Consider the following 26,955-nt stretch of genomic DNA (forward strand, 5'->3'; position numbering starts at 1 on the left):
GCAGCCTTTATGTTTCCTGTTGGCTTCTTCTGCAGCCCAAGAAGAAGCATCATTTTCAGAGCATGACTTGCATCACGGATGGGCAAAATCACCTTCTGAGTGTGTCCACGTTACTCAACCAACCAGAAGAACAAGGCTCTTCCTGCAGATGCCTGCAGAGAGATGCATCCTCACCATCTGGGACTCATTTGTGACTTCCCTGCTTTAGGCTGCAGGTGGAGTACAGAAGAATAGCAATGGCAACACTCAGATCTACACAATTTCCAGCTTCTCTTCAACCTACCCTGTTTAATATCTGGAACATCTAATAATTATTATTAAACTGTAAACTATAAAATACATGGGAAAATGCACAAATAAACTGACACATCTGTAGCTTAGCCCCTGGTCTTCAGCTGAGTTCAGCTTTACCATGCAAAGTTCGACCCATTCAATATATACATGCTATAACTGAGCTTTGCAAAATCCATCAAGCTGCAAGCCTTGGCAACAAAAACAGCTCAAGAGATGTAAGCGCCAATCTGAGAAGATACTCCCCAGGAATTAGATTTTGTAAACAAACATTTCAGCTAATTGCATTCTTGTTCTCAGTGCATTGAAGGCCCCATTTAGCCAAAGCATTTGTCTACAGAGTTTAGTTTCTTCCACTTAATGAACCCTGATCCTGTCTTAGCCTTGGCTGGTATATCATCAGGATCAACATGAAATGCTAATGGAGAAAAATGCTTAATATCACTTCAAGTGTTTAAGTTACAACCACAGCTATTAAAGCAAATCTATTTTACCTGTTCCTCCTCTCCGGTGAGACAGATTTAAAAGTTTCCGTGGGGAGAAGCGATTCATAAAGGGCTACACAGATCAGAGAAGAAAGCCTTTCACCATTAATTACAAGCAGCATTTTCCGAACTAAAGCTGGTCATTTTGCCAGCACAACACATAATTAGTGAGGCTCGTTTTATTTTGCCACCTTCACAAATTAGTTCACTTTTTAAAAAGCAATGTGGCTGCCTCCAGCAGCAGGGATAACCACACCAGCCAGCCACAAAAATAAGGCTTCATGCTCTGCTTGTCATCCATGGCAGAAAAATCCAACAGGTTTCCCAGTTTTCAGACCCCTTGCTGATTCAATGCAGAAATCAGTGTTGCTTGCTGTGACATCTGTAACATAAGTTTTTGCAACACACCATGTAAGATGATCTCTGCAGTCCCATGAATCTTAATTTTTCACAGTGAGAAAAGCTTCCTCATTTTCAAACTTTCCCACTGCTAAGCCAAATCACAGGATATGAAAAAGCCACAGCAACAAGGAGGAAAAGGAAGCTTCCTGCCCCTCATCCCTGCAGAGGGTCCAGCCCCAATTTCATCTGTGGCATCCTTGCTTCGGGTCATCACAGAAATAGCAGGAGGGGATGATGCGCTATAAGAGATGCTGGCCTTCACTCACCAAGAGAGAACACTCTCAGACACTATCTGCATTTTAAAGCAGGACTGCTTCTTTCTTCCCATGGCTCAGACAGCCCCTCAACTTCTTTGAGGAGCAAATCTTTGCAGCAGAGGCTTCCAGTGGACACACCTGACAAGATCCTGGTTTTGAACTAGGTACCCGAAATACCGACTGGAGCCCCCAGCACTTGCTAGACAGAGCATGCTGCTTGCAGCTATCATTGGAAATGCTGAAGTTATCCTTATGCAGATTTTAAAGGCCACTGTTTATGCATGTAAATTCTGAAGGGCATTAGCGGCATCACTGACACACACTGACAGCCAGTCCAGCTCCGGGAAGGGAATAAGCAGCAGCGACTGCCTGAATAATTGATGTGCTTTTACTCTGCCCCATGGCCCTGTTATTACATTGCTCACTCTCTTCAACTGCCTGTGGTTTCTAAATTAATTAGAAATCTTAATGTCATGGCCAGCCAGTTTAAAAAAAAAAACAAAACACCAAAGATACCAAGAACAAAAGAAGAGAGTGCTTCTTGTGCCCTTGAGCCTTGGGATATCTCACTTTGGCCTGGCCATGCAGGTAATAAAAGCGCAGTCTCGGTTTCTGAAGCTTGGACCCCATTTACTGATGCTAACAGCAGCACAGCATGAAATCCACTCCACCTGCAGAAAACCCCTATTTCATGGGGGTGAATACCTCCATCAAGGTCACTTCTCCCATAAGGTGGGGCAAAGCCTTTTCAAGGGGATGGCATGTGTGCAGACCAGCTAGCGTCTCTTCAATACAATGAAATACATCTGATACATTCCCAGCCCAGCCATTGCAACCTAGTACCGTGCAGTACCATATGAAAGGATGCCGCTGAAGTCCAGAGGAATTACAGTCAACAGAGCTAAATTACTCTTTGGGATCTCTTTCACAGGCTGAAAAAAAGTTGCATGCAACCCCTTGACCTCAGAGAACAGGAAAAGCTGATAAATATGACATATTAATCAAAAATAACAATGAGTGGCCATTTTTTGCTACATACATACCCTTAAATTCTTACAATACTGTGTATGCTTAAACTTTAGAGCAATGTCTGTAGGTTTTAAGAAACCCAGTGGGAATAATTCCCCTGTTTGAACCACATTGCATTAAAGTGTGGGTAGTTTCGTTTCAAGTCCTTGGAAAGCACTTAGCCATGATAAATCCGGAGGTACTTTTACTTTCTTACTTAAAAAAGAAATACTGATTTTTTTTTTTTAAATCACCTTAGAAGTGTACCAAAAGCATAAATAAACACAGTTGGATTCATTGAGATAATTTTAAATTGCACAGGTAACTGAGACTACTATTTCACCCTCTTATATAGAGCAGTGAAATACCAATGAAACTCAATATTGCAGCACAGTGTCTCTTTGCCAGCACATTTCATCATACTGTAATCTCCAGGATGCTGAGGGGGAAACCAACTTCTGTTATTCACCTTGGGAAATTCATGATTTTTAAGAAATCGGATTTTTCAATCTTCTTGAAATGACCAACCGAACTTAAAGCGATATTTGACTCCCTAGTAAAGTTATCCTACATCTCCCATACATGTTAAGTGCCCAAACATGAGAGTCCCAGGGTAGAGATGAGATGGTGATGGTGACACAAGGCTTTACAGAGTATTAAATGACACCATAAATTCAACAAAATGAATCCCATTTGTTAGTACAAATGGAAGGTAATTCAAAACACTGTGAGCCCAAACTGCAACTGAGTGTGGTCCTCTAAAAAGGTATTTTGATCAAGTATTTATTTGCTCCTAGAACTTCTCCCTCTATCTACTAATTTTCCTCTCCTATCATAATTTCGCATTAAACTGATACATGCACAGTCCACCACAAAAAATAAAAATACAGAAGAATCAAAGCAAGTTGCAAATTTAAGCCCTCTCAGTGTATTTCCACATCCCTCCCAAGAACTGAGGTGGAACTTCCATTTGTGGGGTGGGAAGATGGGCTTCCAGCAAATTTTAATGCTGATACATGAAGAAGGCAGCACTGGTCTACCCGATGATTTGTTTGCATTTGTCATCTTGGGTTTACATACTGCCTCTAAAATGCACATGCTAATCGTTGGCAGTATGGCACCGCAGATGCAGAGAACAGAAGACGTCACTCACATGCATTTTTCAATCCCAATCAACGAAACAGACTGTCTTGTAAGAACATCTTACATGGTCACACAAAAGCTTTCCTGACCCCTGCAACATCCCCTACCTGTATCTTTTACATCTGTGTTTTAAATCTCACTATGCTTGCTTTGCTATACTCAAATGTACAGTCCTTCACATTATGTATTTCCTTCCATAGTCCATACTGCGACATCCATATACATCTTCTCTCACTTTGAAGTTATTATATTAAATATTACAAAAAAAAACAACTGAAAGGCTCAGCTCATGTAGGTTCCTCTAGGTTATCCAGAGTAATAATGAAGCCACACAGCCTTTAAGGCAGACATGGGGTCCTGATCCCTCTTCTGGATCACCATATAGCTGGAAGGACATACCAGCTGAAGCAGGACTGCCAGCCTTCAACATGACCATGCCCTCCTAAATTCTACATTGTTTCCAGAAAGAAGCAAAGTGCAAAACCACAGAAGGTTCTCCCACAGGGGTGCACGCCTCTCAGCCTTGGAAAAAAGGCGGAAAAAAATACAGGAGACGGGAGCAGTACAGAGCAGCACTACTTGCTTTCGTTGCTGCTTTTTGGAGCCTAGTCTTTCAAGATGCAGCCCCTGGCAATGTGGCTCATGAAAGTTTGATGAACAGCATTTTGTTTAACACCAGCAACTGAGCCACAGCCCTTTTGAGCTGCATTGCCCAAGCAAAATGTCATGACCCAAGAGGATCAAGAAACTTGATTGCAAGGAGCAGGCTCGCAGGCAGCAGAGGAGCTCATGACCTCTGAGGCAGGGTGCACTAACCAACAAGCTACTATGGAACTGAAACATGAGGAGGCTGCTGTAGCACTGATAAACACTGAACTTCATTCAGTACTTGACCACCTGCTGCAAGGAAGTGCTAAGCCATTTTGCAAATGTAGGGAAGTCCATAGCTTTTTCCATTGGCACATATAAACCTTGATTTTCCTTTTTCCCCTCTTTTACCTTTTTCACTTCTACATGCACAGCAAAAACTCACAGTGTGTTATTCCCTAACATTTTGCTCCATCATTTTTATGTTCTGCTGCTTTTGTTCCCCTGCTCCCTTTTCCATGAAGGAATATTCTCAAAAACAACCATGCCTGAGTAACCGAAAATACACACTCATACGCAGAGATGGTGCTGTAGGCTCACACAGTGTCAGCAGGTTTAGCAGTTTAATATTTTAGCATAGCTAAGAAATGAGGCTAGACTATATGGTCCAGTAATTACCTTTTCTTGTTCTTCAGGTGCTAAAAATCCACACGCTATTTTTTGCAGAGTACTGAATTCAGCATTTCTGGAAACAAAGATAAAAAGAAAAAAATTAAAAAACATTTACACTTGCCCCTGAGGACTTCTAGGCACTCATGAACTTTCTGCTATACATGCATTTGAGGATACAGCAATGAAAAAATGGTTTTGCTCAACAGATCCGAGTTTTAAAAGCCTGTAAGAATTTTTAATCTCTATGAAACACATCTCTGTATGGGAAGACTGAACTAGCACATAGCTAACAATGGCTGGATGAAAAATCAGTGGAAGCTATCACTGCCAACTATAAAAAAAACTTACCTTAGAGATACAAGTAGTTATCAAACAAATGTGAAGGTACATGAGTATCTTCTTCACCATAAGAGAGTCTGATGTGATCTGGAAAAACGACTGTTATACTAGAGGATCTACCAGAGATTTTAGAGGTTGCTGCACCAGAATAATAAAGAAACACCTACTTTGAAAAGAATGTAAGGTTGTTAATTCCTATTCCTCAGCAGTTACATCTTAAATTTCCTCCATCCCCTTATATCTTCAGTATTTTCTTCTAACTTTAGTGTTAGATGCTAAATGTAATTGGAAAAAACATGAAATGCATAGATATTGGTCTACTTCCTGGAATTGCTGGTTTTCTTAGGATTAATTACACATAAAAAATTGCTCCTCACAGTTGGGATTTCTACAGGTAGATAGAACTTTGGTGGGAATCAGTTTTGTCTGAGTGAAGCTGGGTGGCACAGGACTTTGGAGCCATGGGCCACCCCAATTAAACATTTAGAAAACAGAATTTAAAAATATAAAGTTCAAAGGAAATAGCAATGAGTCCTCCTGCCTAAATTTTGCTCTGAAGATTAATTATAAACCCAGATTATTTTCTGCAGCCTACAAGGGAGAACACAGGTCATTTCATTTGGAAGAACTGTATTAAAACAAAAAATTATAAAGCCTGATTAAAATAGGATTCAGTGTTAAACTGGGGACAGTTGCTTCACTTGCAGCAGTGAGCTTCTCCCTAGGCCTTTCCCAGCTGGGGGCTGGGGCTGCAGCACAGTTTCCCAATACTGCTATGGTTCCATAGCATCCCTGGACCATCCTATAACTTAAAAACTTTGCAGAGCCAAAAAGTGGTCCTAGGGCTCTGGTTTCACAGCTCATCTGATCCATAATGGTCCTACTTCAATTTTTGATGGCAAAAAAGGAAAGTTTTACCCCAGCCTCTGTGCACTCCTTGACACATACTCCCTTTAGAGTACGAAAAGAAGGAGGCTGAGGCATTGGTCCCAAACACATAATTCATCTTATTTATGTACTAAAGGAGCAATCACTTGCATTCAGTAACCTTGGAAGTCAGACGAGTAAATTAAAACTTAAAACAAGGCTTGAGAGTCCAGCACACATGGTGCTTTTTGAGTGATTTCTCTGTAATAGGCAAGTATGGATGTTCTGGAAGAAAAAGAGACCTATTCCAGGTTGCCTGTCAGCAGAATTGCCTCTGTACCAGCTATTATTTCTCACTGTACAAATGAAAAAGTCCCCAGATGTTAACGGCTTTCAGCCTTGGATTTTGATCAAATATACACAGTTTCAGTAGGAAAAAACATTTTTACAAGTGCAGAGCAGATGAGGCAACACCTCATGAGGGCATCCATATACTTTATTTCTAGGAAAAATGCCATTTGTTTAGACTAATCTACCTTCCTCCAAGAAGCTTTTGGAGAATAACTGTGATCTGGCGGCAGCAATATAGAGCACAGAAATTGTGGTTTGCCTAGTCTGAAGAAGTTAATGTTTGTTACCCCATTACCTTGCAATGGCTTTTTAAATGAAATTAAATCAAGATCTTTGTTTCATTTATGATACCCCAGATTTCACTTCTGCTTGGAGTATAAAGGGCTAGAGATAGCACAACATATAGTGGTTTATGGCTCTTCTGTGCCATTTTAGGATTCAGCATATGCTCTCCTCCCCATTCACCTTTATCATAATGTGAGTGTACTGACTGGTAAATCTTTCTTTTTTCTTGCCTTCCTTCCCCAGATGCCAAATGTATAACCTTGAGTTGGCCTCTGCCATATGCTATTTCTATGCAGATTTCAAATATAGTTTGGGGAATTCTTGTTCTTATTAAAATCAGAAGGGAACAATACAGGGATTCTTGTACAGCAAAGATCTTGAAAATACTTGCTAGACAGTCAGTGCTCACTGGCAATGGGTGCACTACAGGAACTATAGCCATTTGGTGTTAGCCCTAAAAGATACAATAAACACACTAAAGAAAGGGACGTTGCTTTACTTCTGACTCCTGGGTAATACAGCAGTACAACACCTACCCCATATACAAGGGAAGATTATTTTCGATTTTTCTACTGATTTCCTCACCACTTGACTAACCCACTCCTGTCTAAACCCTACAGTACTTCCTCTCAGAAAACATTTATCAGTTCTTATCTAGTTCTGCCCCAGTTGTACTGTGCCTGGACAATCTGGCAAGTGGTTTCACGTGAGATTCTAACAGAGAAGGGAAATCACCTTCTCTCCTTTGCTCCACCTGGAGTTCTATCTATCTGCAGTGTTTACCTCAAAATGGATAACATAGATAGTTCAACACAGTTCACCTGTACTAATATGACTGCTGGCATTCATACGGCTAAATATTTCTGAACTGTCTTCTATGGTGAGTAATGCATCCACCCAAATAGGACAAGGGCATACTGTTGTGCATCAGCAGATGCCAGAAGAAGGGCAATTAATCTGCAAATTGGTGTCATGTTGCACCTCCATCCCAAAAAGGAAGCTGTTATTAGGGAGAGCAACAATAAACACTTTCTGTTCAGCAACAGCAAAGGTTGAGAGGAGGATCCAATAAGATGGGACAGCTCACCCTTAAGCAACTGTCTCCACTTCAAAAAGCCAAGCAGTTCAACTTCAGCCATTAATAATCACGGCAGAGTGACCCAAAAAAAAAAAACCAAAAGGTTTAAGCAGGAAGCTTGTGAAAAAGCCTTGTTTGCATCAAGCATATAGTTTCTGGTTATGTTCAAGTAGAAAAGTGCCCAGCATTGTGCTTTTGGAAATGAAAACCCATATGGTGCAGCACAGCATCACTCCTGGGTGTTAGCAACTCTGCATCAGCCCTATGAAACCAAATCAGCAACTTTCACCTACAGTGACTTAATTAACATGTACGCTACAGGTCTCTTCAAATCCTGCACATTGCCATCCTCCACTACCAGGCTCTTTTGATGAAAGTGACTAAAGCTAGCAATTATAATTTAGAGATGCCCCTAGAGGCTTTGGCTAGGCTCAGACTTCATTGTTCACGGAACACAATGCAAAGAAATCTCTCTGCCGAAGAACTCCAAGACAAGGCAATCAAGGAATAGCAGAAGAAAAGGCACAGAGACAAAAAAATAGTTATTCAAGGTCAAACAGCAGGCCACTAATGGAGCTAGAACAAAACTCACCTCTTCTGTGGAGAACTCATGAGGCCATGTTGGTTTTCCATTACTAAGCTGATCAACTAATAAACTTTATCAATTGTCAAAAGCAGATTAAGTAGTTCATAGTGTTACCTGCTGTTCTGTGGTTGATCATGTGTTTCAGTGGTGGCTTTCCAAACAAAGCTAACTATGACAGCAAAAATGTTACTTTCCCTTCACCTCCCAAGGAAATGCTTCCTATACTCTTTTGTGCACATTACTGACAAATCAATTTTTTTATTCTTCCATCAATGCTTTCAACAAAGAGTGATTGCTCAAGCGCCCTTCTCCACCTTGCAGTTCCAGTTTTTTAAGGAATGGTCAATCTTGATATGCATAATTATAATTGCAAATGGATCGTTTTATCTTGTACTCTTCCATTTTAATGGGATTATATACCGTCAGATCTCTACAGTAACATTTAAAGCCAAAACCTCCTGTGACATTCATATGTGATTCGGATATTTAAAAATATTTATATGCAACTAGTGATATTACAAAAGGTTAGATTTCAAACTACCTGGCCCACTTATGACACCATAAATCTGACATAGTTTTCACTGATTACTAGTAAAATCTTTCCAAGGCAGTACAATTGGAATTTAATAAATTCCTGCCATATAGTTCATCAGCAAGAGAGTGCTTCTGTTGTGCTTTGTACAGGAAAAGAACAAAGCACGAGTGTGCAAGGTGAATGAAGCTTTTAGTCTTTGCAAACAACTTCAGTGCATAAAATATTAAAAGCAATGCTAAACTAATCTCTGGCAAGAACTGCAAGCAATTCACTGCAACTCGTATTACGAATGTCTTTGGTTTACCATTTAAAAAACATTAGAGTCTACCATTAGGGTTGTGTATCACAGAGCTGTACATTAACCTCTGTAATTTTCCAACATGGTATATTGCAGTAACACAAATTAGGCTATCTGGCAAAAAAAAAAAAAAAAAAAAAAACCAAAAAAAAAACACACACAAAAAAAAACCAACCAACCCTTAAAAAGATGCATTATTCAAACAGAGCAGACAGCAAAGCTCCTCACTCCTTCCTGCCAAAGACAGCAGGAGAAAGTCCAGGCCTCTTTTCCTCAAAGCAAATGGTAAAGTCCCATTAATTTCCCCTTGAACCGACAGATCTGTAGCATCTGGGAAAGGATTCAATCTAAATACATTGCAGACAAAACAGATGAATGATCTGGGGGAGAGGGGTGGCCTGTTCCCATTTTAACACTTCTGCGTAACAGGAACGGAGCAGGTCATTTCTGTACACTTGAAAATGCTTTGTGGCCTTTCAGCAGGATTTTCCCTTCAGCAGTTTTTTGCCTTCTGTTTCCATTTTCTTTTTGTTCATGGGTCTAATGGCTTTCAGATCTGTTGAGTGTACAAAAAGCTTAAAGCCTACCCTTGCCACCAACAAATGGCAAGCTAAATTTCCACCTACACTCTATATGGAAGTTTTCACAGAAAGAAAGACATCTATTCTAGGTACAGAAAAACAATCATAATAAAATGCTCATCATGTTTGCAAATTATTCTAATTTCCAAGATGAAATTTTTCCACTCATAAATACATCTAGCAACTAAACCAGAAAGATTAATTTAGTTTTGTAACAGTTTTCATTTTTTTTATTTTTTTTCTCAGTATGATGAGAAAGAGACTTTTAAAAAGATGCAAAAAAACAGGGAGTCAAGAAAAAAAAAAAAGGAAGAAAAAGAGGACATAGCCCAGCACTAAGCCAGCAACACTCACCTAAGGCGTGTTGCAGTCATGCTTCTGCTCTGCATCATGCAGAACACGCACTTAAACCTCTCCACTTCCCCTACGAGGCCACTGGGATGCTGCTCCTATATAACTACCTGGCTCCCTTCCCTCATTTTCCACTTCTAACGTATCAAACAGAACCTCTGAAACTCCAACCAAACCCATACACTCTGTGAAATATATTGAGTTTAAGGAGAAAAAGGTCAGCTTCAACTGGCTCTAGCTCCCAGTTTGCTTAGGTTAAGCAAGACATTTTGTTCCTCTCTTTGGAGCAGAAAGCAGCCATTATTTCAAGCTGGCATCCTAGGGATTTTTTTTCCAAGCAATATACTGGTCCCAAGTGGTTTTAGAAGCAAGCAACCACGCAGCTACGTGAAGCCCAGGCCCTGGTACTGGAAGACTCAGAGGGTTCCCCGCAACAGCAAGGCATTTAACGTGAAAGGAGAAGGGAGCCTGGAGTCCTGCCAAACGTAATACTGGTTACATGTGCCACAGCAGGATTTCTTCAAGTAGGGGCTATTACACTGGCACACCGCTGACCAAAGTCTTCTGTTTCATGTAAATTCTCCCAAAGACCTCAGGAGATAAAACTGATTAATCCTAATTAAAATTAAAATCAAGGAAAAGACACAGTCTGTTGAATCTACTTGATGAATCAAAAGCCTCCCTCATTTCTATGTTAATTGTCTTTTTACAAATGTGTAGTACTGTCATACACACAGAATAATGTTTTCTTATTTTTCTTCACTTGGAACATCACAGGCCAGACATTAGAAAGCACCCAGAGAGCCCTCCTGCATTACACAGCCCCTGCAGAAGTGCTTAAATGGATGCTGAGTCCTTTCTCAGACTTCTCATGTCTTTAATAAAAAAATCACAGCCTGCAGCAATGCGACAGCCCAGACACTGCAGCTAGGAAAGACCAGCACTGGGCAGCACACAGCACCTCCCGAGCATGCTGAACAGTATAAAATGCCCCTTAATACTGGGCAGGGAATATGCAAAGAGTTAAATTCAACCAACATAAACCCACCAAATCGCTGCTCTCAGTTCACATGAGTCCGATAACACTTTGATGAAATAACACAGTTTGAATTTCTTATCAAAAGGCTACTTGCACATAACACTGTACCACAGTAAGGACATTTGGGAAAGCAATCAACCTGCAAAAACATTCTTGAAGTGCAGAAATGCAGAAAAGACCCTTTCAAGGACAGTTCAAATTAGGATGTGAGTGATTTAAAGATGAATGAACCAGTACACTGCTAACATCATCTGATTAACAGGTGGGATGCATCTGGCACAGGAGGGTCTCTTTCTTTATATATACGTATGCAACACACTAAAAAGATCCGGACTCAATTTTTATCCAGTCAAAATAGTATGCTACCTATAGCTGGAGGTGGAGGCAAAGCTAACCTAAGATAAGTTGTAAAGACACACTGGACAAAATCCAGAATTGGCTGCATTACTTGCTTAGACACCATTTATTGTGGTTACATTTTATTATACAGTAGTAAAAAATTACAAGGCAACATCCTGTGTTATTTCCCACTGGGGTAAATGATACAGATGTACTATTAAATCTCAAAACCAGCACCAGTCTGCCAGGCTACATTCCATTTGTGTCTTTATAATGTGTCAATAGGCTGACATTTATACCTTCTGATGGTAAAGCTATTTATGTTATAGACATTTAAATGTGCCATAAAACGCATAGCACTACACAACCCTAGAGCTCTTCCAGTCTTTACCAAAACAACACACACAAAGCAAAAATCCCACCAGACACCAGCATCCAAACCTAGGGCATATTGGCTCTAGTTTTTCCATGCTAAGTCAATGTTATGAGTGGTTTTCAAAATACCCTTATAAAAGAGGGTTAACACAACCTTTCTCCTGCGCATTCAACCCATAGTTAGTTTTAATTTTAAAACCTAAATAATAGGTTTGTGTTTGGTGTGTAAAATGATGTGTTTGGTGATGGGTTATGCCCAACCCTCAAGCTGAACCGAAGGCCACCAGACAGCCCTATCCTGACACTTGCAACTAAAAACAGGAGTTGCAAGATGTCTACCCCAGGTCTGCAACAAGTGTCAACCACAGCTGAGGAGGCACTTATGAAGGTCCACCACAGCCTGCAGCCCAAGGGCATGCTGAACCATGTAAACATATTGGCAAAGGAATGGTCCTACAGGGATCTCACTGAACTTCATGGAGACCAGCTAGGGATGGTCACTGGGAGTCACAGACTATATGTGAACTAAGACATGATCTCAACATTGCCACTGACACCAAGGGTTTGAGAGGCATCAAGTCCAATAACGCTGTGTTAAAATGAGCTTTCTCTGCTTAGCCCTCACCAGTTCCTTTGAAAAGGCCAACCTCGTGAGAAATCAAGACAAAAAACTCACAAATCTGCTATTAAATGTCCTGCTTGTGGGAAACGTCAAGATAAAAATGTGGAAATTAGCATACAGTAATTATCTTAGCCTCATTGATAGTCTTCCTTAATGCCATCCCCCAGATTTTGTTAATGTGAAATGAAGTAAATGGCTCTTAGAAACACAGGGAGGAGAAACAGACTGGGGGACACAGAAATTCATCTTTGGTGCTAGACGGTCACAGTTAAAAAGTCCATCCATGTTCTGATTACAGTGGTAGTGTGAGCCAGAAGCAGCCTGGGGTCACTGGAAGTGGTGACTGGGGATTCGTAAACAGCAAAATATAATGATTTTGGTCTAAAACCAAGGAAGCCCCAAGGCTGCTGTTGAGGCACTTCTTGCACGTATCAAGTTCCTTAATAATGTAAAAGATAAGCAGGTAAAAGCAAAGGAGCTCAAAATTATACAGCTTGGAAGAGGATGCTGAAAGGAAGGCTACATGCTCCAGTTACTATCCCCTAAGCAACTGGCATGTGAGGATAAGGAAAAGTTGCAAACATGCCATGTCAATAGTTTTCTGCAGGGATCACATCTTGAAACTATTAGTTGAAATAAGAGCCACTGATACTTCAGGGACTTGCTTAAAAAAAGTCCTTAAAAGAAAATTACCATAGAAAACAAGTTTGTGTTGTTTTTTTTCCAAAAACAATGTCAGAGCATAATGCATTAGAAACACAACTGCATCAGAAAAGGCACTAGGACTGCCCATGCTTAAGCTGCAGGCAAGAAAATGCCAGGCTGAGACACTTCATTACAGTGCTTGCAATCAAAGTAAGACAGAAAGTGGCTGCTTCTCCACTCTGACAAGTTTTTAATTGCATCTAGAAATTACCTCCTAATTTAAATTTTATTCTGAGATTGTGTCTAATAGAGGCTGCTCAAGATGAGTTTGTCACACTTTCAAATAATTATTATTAATGTGGCACTAACATCCTTCACTGGAGTTTATGCTACCTAAAGTGTCTTTCAAAAAATGTCCTTATCATTAAACTTAGCATTCAATATGACTGAAATGCATAATTATCTTGACCTTTTAATTCCAAGTGTCTCACCAGTCACAGTTCCTCCTTCATAAGGAAGCCCATATTTTTTTCTATTCCAGTGATATTAGTAAACACCTTTACAACTGCAGAGGAATACCTTCCCATTTTAGAGCATGATTAACACACATGCACAACCTTAGATTATATTCATATACAATGCAGGACTCAAAGTTATTAACAGGCTGCACTGTCTCAAGGCAACACAATCTGATCTACAAGTCCCAGGATGAACACATTTTCTTAAGCATCCTCCATGACTTTTAAATGAGCTTCTACAAGCTCATTTTGTGAACTCTGCAACCTGTCAAGGAAAATACCACACACAGTCCTGATGCACTGAAGGATCATCAACATTGGTGGCACTGGCAAAGCATGGGCTTTGGAAATCCTGTGCTGACAGGATATGAAGTCACCAAGGAAGCAGGGAGTCTTTATACAGACACACTCACAAATTCAACTATCCAATGATCTGCTATCCAAATTCAGTGAGAATCCCTCTAGAGAAAGATGAAAATGTAAAAAAAGGGGGTTAAAAATCCTCCTGCTCCCTCTAACACATGTAATAAAACTTTCCCAAAAGAAGAGGCTCCAAGGAAGATGCACAGTAATGCCCTGCCTGAATTTTCTCTTGTTTTCTGAAGGGGCAAAGCAACCCACAAGTTTTAAACATGGATAAATGCAGCTAATCCAGACACTAAAGAATTTCTGTAAATAATTCTGGAAAAAAAAATAAAAAAGAAAGAAAAACTGAAATGTAGCATGAAAAAATACATGAGAGGAAAAGTCTTACCAGTGTCTCCCCATACAGTTTGTATGCAATACTAGTGTTCAGTATCTTTTTCCTAAGAAGTGAAATACATATAAAGACAGGCATATAAAGACATCTCTGGCTACAGCTCTTTTGGAACTGACTTCAACCATCTTTGGTTTATTACCCGAGATAGCATGATGTCATCAGAAGACTTTGAACGTTTTTTAAGACCTTTTCCAGTTATTCTTAAATTATTAGGTGTGAATATGTGCATGTGTGTGGTATTTCTTTATTTCTGCAACCAAGTGATAAACTGCAGTGCCACAAGATAAATTGCATTCAGTTTACACATTTGACCTCCTCACTTGAACTCTGTCTGCTAATCCATTTCAGCTGGGGCTATTTCTAATATGCCATACTTCCAAACAGCTTTCAAACAGCTGTAGGGGCTTTTCTTGTGTGTGTTTTAACATGGATTTCACATTAAAAATATTTTCTTCTTTGCACCAGAAAGCGGAACAGATTACAAACAGAAAGACCATGGCTCCTAGCAGCTCCAGCACTGAGAGTCTGACAATGTCCCAAGCCAAAAGTGAGCGAGAACTGCTTTAGGCATGCAGCAAACTTTTCTGATGTGCGGCACTTGCACCTTTAATGGTGTTCCAAACAACATCTGTCACACACCTGCAATCCCATTAAAATCTTCAGGAGCTTTCCTCCTCCAGCACTCTGCAAGAGTTTTAATGAAAGTTTAGACACTCAAGCCTGGCCTTCATGTGCATCACCCCATCTCATGCAGGTGAAGCATCACCCCACCAAAGAGGTCTCCTCATAGGCACACAATTAAAACAGGTGCTGTGCCACTACCTGCTCCAATCCAGTCGATTTGTATAATCCTCCCTTTTCAGTAAAAATTCTGGAAATAATAACAAATGCCTCAACTTGTGCATTGTGGTATAAAAAGGGTAACCAAGAATCAAATCAATTCTGGTTTTTCCTTTCAGGACAGATATATGTGTTTTAATTGCTGTTGATGTTAGCTTCCCAGAGGCAGCACATAACCAGCTCTCACTAACACACGTTTTCTCTGTGTGTTTGAGAGGGTCACTGCTTTTCAACAGCTTTTTATTTTTTCTTTACTTTTTACATTTTCTTGCTTAGTTTCACCCTAATTTTTTTTTAAAGGCAAAGTTTTGTTTTCAGTTAGCCAGCATAAGCAAATCATCTCTCAACTACTCACCACAGTTTTTCACAGAAAAGACAAGAATAAGTGTTTTAATAACTTAACTTGCTTAAATATCCATGACAAAAGAGTTCTGTTGCAAAGCTGCCGCTTGCATTTGACACACCTGACCAAATAGCAAAACCATTGTTTTCTCAGCTTCTTCGTGAATCTCAGGCGATATGGATGCTCCTGGTAGCACTCCTTTTGCATTCAGTTGACAGGTACATTTCCTGAGTATTGCAAAGCATCCAACTGCCCAGTTTAACCATGTGCTAACTGCACACATGCTTTAAAATATCAGGATTCACTGGTGCATGCCTCCACAGCCATACTTAATACAGGGCTTAAACCTTAGCATTACTGCTGCAGAAGGAAAATAAGCCAGCCCCCTTTTACCTTCAAATAATTGAAGAGTCTCAGCAGCATTCAAAAAACTAATGTGGATGAAAATTAAGGATGTGGTGAAGAGCTCTCCCAGACTGGGATCTTGCTGTATTTTTCCAAAAGAAGTTTGATGGCATCAGATATATAAACATGACTGGCTTAAGCAATTAGACCTGCATTTGCTATAAACTCCACAATCAAATATTCATTCCATTTTGCAATGTCACCAGTAGCCTGTCACAAGCAAAGACAAGTTAAAAATGCAGAAAAGCATTCCAGGAAAGCTTTTTTTTTTTTTTTAAATGAGTACATATTTCAGTTACAGAGATACTCTGAATGAGATGGCTAGGGAAAACTTATTGCAGGAACTGGCAGATCTCTTGTGTAGTGGTCCCTTGATAACAAGTGCATCAGCCCCCAGGATGACAATTCTGTACCCCCTCTAAGCCCATGTTATAGATACTTCCAATTTCTAGAAAACTGTACTTATTTGGAGCTAATAGTTAGAATTTGACTATCTTCTAGGCGTATTGATTTTGGCTGATATTTTTTCCATGAGTCAAAAAAATTATTAGTCACTTCTGAATTAAAAACAAACAAAAGCATTAAGAAAAAGCGCACTTTACTCAGACGCTCCTTTAAAGAAGTTCAGCACAAGGAAGTCTCAATGAATACCACAGTTTTATTCACAGTTGGCTTGGTTTTTGATATAAGAGAGGAATCATCAACTCTTAAAATCATGAGATTCTACTAATGGTTTGTATCTGATACAAAGAAGACAGACCTCTAGTAATTAGAACAAAAAAATTGTTTTAAATTCCCCTTCTTTTTGCATGAATTGTTACAGAGGTCATTTGGCCAAAAAGCATCAGCTGCTGAACATTACAGAGAAATCTGTCTATCCCTGTTCCTGCTGGTGCTTCTTCATTGATATGGAGAAGTATATACAGAGAAATAGAGATCAAAACATTCTAACAGAGTAAGAATAATGGTTGAAAAGACATCAACCATTTGACAAAGGATGGCTATAATTGTTTAAACACTATGAAAACAGAAACAAAAGCAGAAATAAAACCAAAACCAATGCTAGCCATTTATCAGACTATTGAGAGGCAGTGTGTTTTCATCCAGTATAAGATTAACCAGTAAAAACTCCAAACAGAAAAATGTAGCAATGTTTGTAGACTTAGGACTGGGGAATACCCTTGTCTTGACTAACTGGAATAGCTGGAGAGACACTAATGACCTAAAAAAATAAGAATGGGCAAACCCATCACAATTTCCAGATGCCAAACACTGCTCCATGCCAGACATCTGGGGGAAACTGTGACAACTGAAGCAAGAACCACCCTGAAAGGCAATCTGTATGCATACCTGACCAGCATCACAAGTCATGTTCAACATCCTCAAATTCTAATTTATTAAATATTTGCCAGGTGGAATCTCCTAGAACTTATCGAAGATTTTCACACCTATTCCCACATCTGGAACAAGTGACTCAAGTAAGCATCACATTAGGGCAATAAAAATTGTAGCAACTGGTCTGAACTATGATACCAGCAATATGCGATGGCTGATGCATATTTCTCAGGTTCGTTTTGAAACACTGTAAGAGGTCCTGCTGCCCTCGGTGCTAAGCAAATCCTAAGCCATGGGTAGACCCAGGTGAGAAATGTGAGAAGCTGCTTGCAGAAGCCCTTTGCTCAGTGCCAGCAACACAAGGATTTCTTTCTAACTCCTATCTTCACAACCTCTAGATTATATCTCTATTATTCACATAGCACAAGCAGAGAGAGCATGGCAAGAAATTTGGGCTTGCAGTGCTAAACAAAATGTGTACAAACAGAGTTGCCAGGAAGGTGCATTTTTGCTAAGCAGTGTCTGAGAAATAAATTATAAAGAACTGTAACTACTGCCTATTAAGAGACAGATTTATATGATAGCTAAAGCTTTCATAGTTTATGAAACAACATCTAATAAAATGGCACAGCTGTGATTTAGTAAGGTGTTTAAATTCATCATTGCATATATTTTGTATTTCAGACTGGTCTTCACTACCAAGTCATATATTGTCTTTGCCTGATATATGCATCCTTTTTTGCATATGTAATGAGCTTATCAGTTTCCAGTCGAAAAGAAAATTTTAGAGCTATCTTCTTCTAAGGTTTGCACTTAAATATGCCAGATGACTTGTTCACTGTACTAATATACACAATGAATTCAACAAGGTGAAAAACGTTAAAGGCTGATATTCGGTGCAGCAGAGTAGGAAGATGAAGAGCACAAAGAAATTTGGGACTGTCTCACCCAGCAAGGCTTACTGGGGCTAGAGAAGCACCCCATCACTCCAAAAAAAAATAAAACTCCTTATATATTTTTATCATTTGCTAGAACCATATAGGTGATTGCACATGAGACCTTGATCAGGCAGGCAGCATCCTCACTGCTGCGAACACACATCTGGGCTCCTGCAGCCCAGAAACCCCCGAGAAACAAGGCTGAGGTTCCCAAACCAATCCTAAAGCCAACTGTCTTCAGACACCTGGATAAAGCAGTCTCATCTTCTGGTATGCCAAGGCTCCCAAACCAGCTTTCAACATCTGCAGGTGGCCATTGGAGACTTACAATGTCTGAGATTCAGGAAGCTGCATTTTAAAGCCTAACTTTGGGCAGCATTCCCCTGAATCCTGGCCCAGATTCTCCCATTTCCAGGCTGGAAGGGACTGATGGCTCACCTGCTCTGGGTTTCTGTGTAATACCATCCATAGTATTTCAGCTCTCTGCATACTGAGTGCAGACTTGTTGGTCAGTCTGTGCCCTGCTCCAGAAAGTGGAAAACTAGAGGTAACTCCTGTTGCAAACAAAACTCTTAAGGTTCAGGCAAGAGCTACATCTAACTCTGATTACCTTTCTCAGTCTCATCATACACATGTTTTACTGTAGCTACAAAAGGAAAGGAATCTGCACGATTTGCTGCTGTAGTCAAAATTGGATATTAAGACAGTCAGTTGAACTGCAAGATTTCTTTATTAATGGAATCTGTCCCCCTATTTTTCATGAATATTTAAATGAAGAAAAACAGGAAAACACTGCAAAAACTGTCCAGTTGTGACATTTCAAAAACAAAGCCCAAACCAAATTTCCATTGGATTTAATTCCTGGTGAAATCCAAGTAAACATTTGGACAGCATCTCTCACTTTCAGAGAACTGTGCAAAGCTAATGTATAATTTGTGGTTCTGCTCAGCACATCTGCAATCCCCTGCTTCCCAAGCATTCAAATGCTTCAGCCTGACTTGGATCCTGCACCCAAGGTTTGCTGAGAGCCACCCATCACCTGAGCAGTGAAAAAACACAAGCTTTTCAGAACAATGACAGCATGACAGCTCTGGACACTGTGCAGTAAGATCCCATTTTGGGTCATCTCTGTGTTTCACAGAAGTTTCCAAGTCAGAGTCAATTCACAGCCGAGATTTAAATAGCATGGCTCATAAAATACTATTCAACCCAGCTAACCAGGAAAAAAAAGGAGAAAAGGGAAGGAAGGAAAAGAGGGAAGGAAGGGAAGGGCACATAAATTAAAAAGCTTTACAGATAACATCTCCTGGACCATTTTTGCAGCTCCTCCTTTTTCCCCAAAATAACAGAAGACTTACTATGCTTATCCTCAAAGATGCTTACAAGTCAGCTCGCTTTTAGTTATAGCACTTTGCAGAGTAAATAATCTTAATTGTCTTGCACGTTGCTGACTACATCAACAGGAAAACAGCAAGGGATACATCACAGAAAGCAGCTGGTATATCTTTCATCATAAGGGATGAATGAAATTCAGTGGCTACATTACAAGGAAAGAGGATCTAGTAACACTGTAACACAGGAAACAGTTTCTGATGCTTGGGCAATTATTTTCCTTTCCTATCTATGTAGCACATAAATCTGTGTCCAACTGGGTACCCAATCCAGTTGCTTAAGATGGGACATTGGATCATAAAATCAACCACTATTGACCCTAGAGAAGTCATATGTATTTACATTAACTTTATCATGCCAAACGGTACACCTGCCTTTCTGAAAGCTGCAGTGCTGCTGGTGTTTCCTGTGGGACTTAAATTAGGGACTGGAGGGGATGGCAGGTGAAGCACAGGCCCGTGTTTCTAGAAAAAGAGTGAAAGAAAAAAATAATCAAACCATGAGAGAAACCGTTTGATAGCCTTGTACTGCAATCAGAATCAAACAGCTCTGAGGCTGTCACTGGAATATTAAGCAATAGACTTTGACAGTGGGGAAAGTCTGAATGTGCTGCAAGGCCTCCAAGTGTCCGATGGCAATCAAGAAGTCTGGCATTTTTGACAGCAGGCAGGAAAACTTCTGAGCAATGCCCTGTGCTCACCATAACTTTCTGCAAACATCAACCCTCAGAGTGGAGTACAGGCACAAACATCTTTCCAGGAACTCCAAATGTCAAACAAGCAATTGTGAGCGTGAGAGGTAATGCTGCTGGGTGTGCTCAGTGCTCCTCCTGCAGCTTTCTTCCTTTTGGCCAATGCAGTGGTTTCCCCTTCTTTTGGGGAATGGGAGATGAAGGCAGCCTACTTGGCTGAAAGCTCAAAAGGGAAAACAAAATTCTCAGAATTGATCTGCAGTTATCACACAGCAACACTCCTTTTTCTCCCATTTCCTCTCCTGACCTGAACCACATCTTGCGCATTCTCATCTACCACGGGTTCTCATTCTGAAGTCAAGAGCAGAGGTTCTCACTCATCGCCATGAAAGCAAAGTCTAAGATGGGAGTCTATAGCTATCGGTCAGTACTTTTCCTGTTATAAAAACTAAAAAAAACACTGAATATGTGTATACACAAGCAATGGGAAGAAAAATGCCATTTTTACTTCTCATGAAATGGAAAATAACACTTTGCTTCACAAGGACGTAATAACAGGATGCCTGTAAGGTAAGGTACAAACATAAGCAACAAACAAATCAACACTATAGATCTCCAAATGAGCTGAAGTCTTCTTCTAATAAAGCTTTAAAACATGATGCCTTCCTGCAAACTAACCAATAAGCCACTTCTTAAGAGAGGATAATAATGTTCTTCTGCACTGACAGCCTCCTTCCTGTCAGAGGGGAGGCTGGCAGAGAAGGGACACTTGGTAGTGTGTTCAAGGGCCACAACAGGTCACCTTCTGGCAGGGAGCCATGAGCCGTGAGCCATCCACAGATAACAAGACCTTTTAGCCTCCTAGACTGGAGAAGAGAGGATGCTTCACTTCTAAAAACATTGCTCTTGGTTAGTATTTCTCAGCCTGAGGCACCTGCACACTTGCTCTTGGTCCGCAAGCTGCTCCTGGCTCAGCTTCAGCTTCCCACTTCTCATTGCCAGACGGCAGAGGCAGAACTAAGAACACGTTCACTACTTCCCCATACCACAGCTTCCTAGGATGTTGCACCATCTTGAAAAGAAGCAGTTGGCACAAGGCACAGATTAATGGAAAGTGAGGCTTATGTATCAGACGCGTACCCATGGCGGCACTTTTTCAGTACAAGGACAACTAGCTTCAGCTTATCATCTGTTCCCCTTGCTTAAGGGCAAAAATATGCTACACTGCATGACAAGGCCAAGCGGGTGTCTTTGATAGCTACATTATGCCTAAGCCTGGAAATGAGGCAATACAAGGAACACATATTTAAGAGGAAAGACTGAGTGTTTTTTGGAATGTTCCTCTCCTTTCCACCACCTCTACAACGACAAAAATCTCCATAAATACTAGTAAGGCAGGAAAAAGGAAAAACAAAAGGACCTTGAACCAGACGCTTGCTTCCAAAGTCGACAGAAACTTTTTGTTCCTTTTAGCTATTTCATTTCCTACGGAGGAAGAATTTACTGGAACAGGGAGTGGGTGGCATTGTACTCCTCTGCAGTGAAATTGCACCAGGTTGGATGGGACTTTAAGCAACCTGGTCTAGTAGAAGGTGCCCAACCCACCTGTCCATGGCAGGTGGGTTGGAGACAGATGATCTTTAAGATCCCTTCCAACCCAAACCATTCTGGGATTCTATGATTCAATTTTTGAATCCCACAGGCAGCTTTTCCTGAATTGGATTCAGACTGATGGCTGAATTCCTGAGGCAGAGAACCTCACAAGGGACTCCACTGCAGGAAAATGAACTTGGCTGTGCAAAGAAAAAGCATACTCAGCATAATACTGTGGAGCTAGGAAGCACGGAGAGCCCAGAAGGCAGATATAGCAGCACCCAGCGAGGTGACAATAGGCGAGTGCTGGGAGACACTGAGTGCTCAGCAATATTTCAGTGGGGAGCTACCAGTTTCTCTATTTCAGCCCCCAGGAAGGGGAATTAATTCTTATCTCTGACTTTCGCAAACCGGACACTGGATGCTGGCTATTTCTCATGCTGCCAGATGCCTTTTGTTCTTCCCTTCCAGTCCTTTGCATCACACTCTCATGTGCTCAATGCACACACTTCAAGACCTTTCTGTCTTTCTGTAAAGATCTGAGCTGTCTTGAGGCAGGAGACGCTGTCAGTATTCAAGCCTTCCCAGTCACTAACAGCATCCTTGTCTGGTTTGGGCTTCCCCATTGAACAGAAGTGAATCTGAGAAGCTGAAGTGTGAGTTGAACTTCCAGAAAGATAAATATTGTCAGAAAGCTGAAATGAGAACCCAGGATGTCCACTGCAGAAGTTTAATGCACATAAAACCACGACTGAAGTCAGGGGAGCCCATGCTTTGAATAAACAGAGTACAATACACCCTCTCTATGTAGGCAAGTCTAACCCCAAACCTCCAGCCAGCAGGGAGAGTTCTCCAACCTTGACTTCCCAATTTGCAGAGCCACCCAAGTAAATAGATCAGACAAATATTTTGCAATGGTAAGAAGAAAACATATTAATCACTGCTTCTGGAGCACAGCGATACATCTGCAACAAACAGCACAAAGGAGTCACAAGGATGTTAATAACCATCATCTTCAGCATTTCAATATTTTGCAGGAAATAAAATATGAGGCCAGCAGCTGAGAGAATTCAGAATGCTATGAAGCTGCTCACTGAACATCTGTTGTCCCTCTGCAGACTGGTGGGACGGGGTTCAGGAGATGAGGTTACACAGCAATGCAGAAGTACTAAGGAACAGGGTTGAGATGCCCAAAGGACACTGATTTCAGCCTTTCTTAAACTTGAGCACTGGCCTTTCAGGAAGCATTTCAGAGAACATTTACGCTCTGCTACCAAGCAGGTTAACCTTGCTGAGGGGGACTGGCTTCAGGGGAGGGGAGCCCTGGTGTCTCCTTTCTGCAAGCATTGGAACAGATAGGAATCCCTTTTAATCCTCTCCTTGGATGTTACAGCAAGACACAGGTTTCCACTTAACCCCTTACGCTATTTGGAAATACTGCAAACAGAAGCTGGAATGCAGTACTGATGTACAACCCAAAACTCTAATGTCTTCAAAGCAGTAACTTCCTTGGAGGAGAAAGACGGCTACAGGTGGCCCCATTCCATGAAAAGCAGGAAGAAAACATGAAACTTCACTCCTTTACTCTAGGTCAGACCCCTAAACCAGGCTCTGGGTGCCTGCTCCTGCACCCCCACTAGTACTAGCAGGGGCATGTGGTGTTCCCCAAAGTGAGCTTGTAAAATACAGCAACTGGCAAAACCAGCAGATCACTTTTCAAAGCTCAAACAGTGCCGCAGAGGTGTCTGCTTATTTCTTGCCCTCTTGTAACTGTGCCAAGGAGGGTGCAGTGAATGTCAGCTACATGATACCATTGCAAGCTAAGGAATTTGTAAATAGTTTACTCAAATTTCCTAGCTGATATATGCACACACACACATACACACACATATATATATACACACGTATATGTATGTATGTACATACATATTATGTATAGATATGGCATGAAATGTGCTTAGGACTAGGATACATAATTGCACAACAGGAGGCATCGCTGATTTTGTAAGTACCATCCTACAAAACTAAATCAAAAGATTTTGATATTCTCCTGTCAAGTCTGCAACTTGACCCTGATATTTTCATGCCATTGACAAAATGGCTTGGTTTGGGGGTGTTTGTTTGTTTAGTGTGGGGAAAGGCAGAGTCAAAAAACAAACCCACAAACAGCAAATCTTTGAAGAACAGAGGGGAAATGCAAGGTGAGCAATGTAAAACCAGATACACTTTCAACCCTTCCAGTCCATATGAAGCTGCTATTTATAACAACAGCTGGTTAGGGGAAAAGAAAAAAATAAATTAGGCAATCAGGTCATTTTTAGGATAAAGGGTGGCCCTTTAACTACAAACAAATCCTCTTTCCACCAGTCATTTCACTTGTCTTCGAAGACTGCAGGGAGTGCACTAAAGAGAAACACAGCATTTCACCATTCACTCAAAATTATGTTTGTTTGCTTGTTTACTGGATTATTTTCAAGGGCTGAAATAAATGCATAGACTGGCTAAAGATTTACAATGAATTTCTTTGCCATCTTGCCACATTTAAGGCCAGAAAAAAAAGAAGGGGGGTTTTCCTTCTTTTTTTGGGGGGTACAACTCTACTCTGACAATCTGATAGCATGTTGTATTGCCTCAGGCAAGGATACACTGTAGTAGTTTAGGAGAAATAAACTGCACAGTATCATCTTACAACCACCTAGGGTCAGTCTTCTTATTCAGAACTGATAAAAAAGATACTGTAAAAAAAAAGATACTGTAAAAATTGAGATCAGCACAAGGATGCTGATCTGCTACATCATAAGATTGCAGACAACTTCCCATCAAGAGCTCTCCACCTTATTTCCTGCAGGATTTCCAATAGGCCTGGGGGAAGACTGGCTACCTCACCTCCTTGCCCAAGGAGAAGGGATACACCCTGAAGGAAGTGACAACTTGATGAAGAAGCCTTCTCAATGCAGCTGGTGGGATGCATTGACATGAGACAGTGCTTCACACGGCACTCGGGTATCCAAAGGAGAGGCGGCATCACTCAAGATAGTAAGCAGCATGGTATGCAGTGTTTGACTACACGTAGCATCTTCATGGGCTTCAGAAATAACAAGCCAGCCAAAGTGAAGAGTATCAGCAAGAATGCACCAAGAATGTTGGCTTTTCAGTGCAGAGCTACATCCAGCCTGTCTCAGCACACAATTTGCAAACAACATGCATGCAGCATCCTGCTGGTTTTCCTGCACTTACAAAACCTCCTCTGCTTCTGTCCTTTAAATCCTGCAATTGCTTCCTGCAGCCAAAAAGTGAAGATACACTAGGATCAGAAAAGTTGAGCCTCCAAAATTCTGACATGGATATCAGAGTAAGATTCAAAACATAAAAATCATTGCTGAAGGATATTTTGACCTGAATAGCCATGCATTTTCTCACGCATTTATAATCCTTCCAACGAGACTGAGGGGGAAATAAAAAGAAAGCATGAATTGGAACCATTGAAAAATTTCATGTGATTTTTCATTACTGGAATTACCTTGATCACTGATGACAAAGACGTTGTTTCCAGAAGGTGAAATAGGAATATCTACTAAAAAGAAAAAAAAAAAAAAACAAAAAAAAAAAAAACAGAAAAAGAAGGTGTGTGCGCTAAAGCACCATTCTGGATTTGAGCCATAAAAACTTTGAATCAAGTAAGCTCACAGGATCTTACAGTTATGCTCATCCTTTACAGGTAAACAACAGGGATTTTCAAACTATTTCTAATAGGTTAAAGAAAAAGCAGTTGTGATTCAAAATAGAGAGTGGGGGGACACACACGAGATTTACTTGATGTTTGGAGAACATCATGTGTTTACAACACTGCTCTCCACCCCCAACAAGCACACATTTTAGCACCGAACAGTTGGAGAAGAAAAAGTTGTCAGTGAAAGTCAAACACAGACATGCAGAAGGCTTCTTTTTTCTCTCTCTTTCTTCTTCTCTGTTAATTTGGGAAAGAAAGGATTCATCTTTTAGACCCTGGGATTAAATAGTCAGATCCAAGCTCCTCTTTATCAAAAAAGCTGCTACCCAAGGAAATCACAAATCATCAAAGAGAAAATACTTGGCTGTTTCTCAGAAGGGGACCATGATCATTTCCCTTGTCCTGAATAAAAGGTCCCTGATCCCCTAGGCAATACCAGCCATGCTGTGCTCCTACATCACCACCAAAGTCATGAAAAGAAAAACTGAAGAATCTGCCAAAGAGTTAACAGGGCGGCACACTACCTCCACAATATTAGGCAGCGCCTTTGGCCACCAAGAATATGTACATCCTTTTTATTGCCAACTTATGATAAAGCAAACGTATATTTTAGCCATTCCATCAGATGATGGAGCTCTGTTTAATTAATCTCTAATCACTTTTAAACTGATACATTCCTGAGAGTCACTGGGGCCCTGCTGGTTGTGGCAACTGGCATTTCTACAGAAAGCAATTCTGAGAAACAGATTAATTTCCTTTAAAAAAAAATTAAGAGCCACTCAGTCTAATATATTTTATAACCATTCCCCAGAAAGTCTAATTATAGATTTTCAAGCAAGTATTTTACGGTTTTGTTCCAGTATATCCGTTCAAGGATGCAACTGAGTTTTGCAGAAGCTTCAACAATGATTCCTGATGGCAGAGTAACAGCTTAAACTTCTCAAGGGCATGCCAGGTTACTCTTCTTTCAGTTTTTTTGCTACTCCACTAAATTTTTAATACAGCTTCAGCAAATAATGAGTTTACAGACTGGGACTGTTCCCAAGTCAAGGTACCTGAAACTGGTAATGAAATAAAAATGCAAAATGCCCATTGGCTGCATAAGTTATGTATCACCTGTCAGTTGTTGCACAGACTAGCAGTCACGGGAGACAATTTCAAAGCTGATATGGTAGCTTTACAGGCAGAAAAAGGGTCAGCATGGCAATGGAGATAAAGTAGGAGGAAAGCAGCGTGCAAGGTATCATTCATTATTTTACTATTACCATAGTAC

At 40.6% G+C, this 26,955-nt stretch overlaps 1 long non-coding RNA gene across 1 annotated transcript in view; it reads right to left on the reverse strand.

The window, feature by feature from the left end:
• LOC130600069 (uncharacterized) overlaps window positions 1–26,955 on the reverse strand; it is a 176,111-nt gene that overhangs the window by 83,692 nt on the left and 65,464 nt on the right. Inside the window, exon 2 of the long non-coding RNA XR_008972360.1 lies at window positions 4,853–4,919. This is a non-coding gene — a long non-coding RNA (uncharacterized LOC130600069). The remainder of the gene's footprint in view (window positions 1–4,852; window positions 4,920–26,955) is intronic.

This window comes from Pezoporus wallicus, unplaced genomic scaffold (assembly GCF_028554395.1).
Source record: "Pezoporus wallicus isolate ANWC-B61680 ecotype Strahan unplaced genomic scaffold, APGP_CSIRO_Pwel_v1 contig_2439, whole genome shotgun sequence".
Classification (NCBI taxonomy): Eukaryota; Metazoa; Chordata; class Aves; order Psittaciformes; family Psittacidae; genus Pezoporus; species Pezoporus wallicus.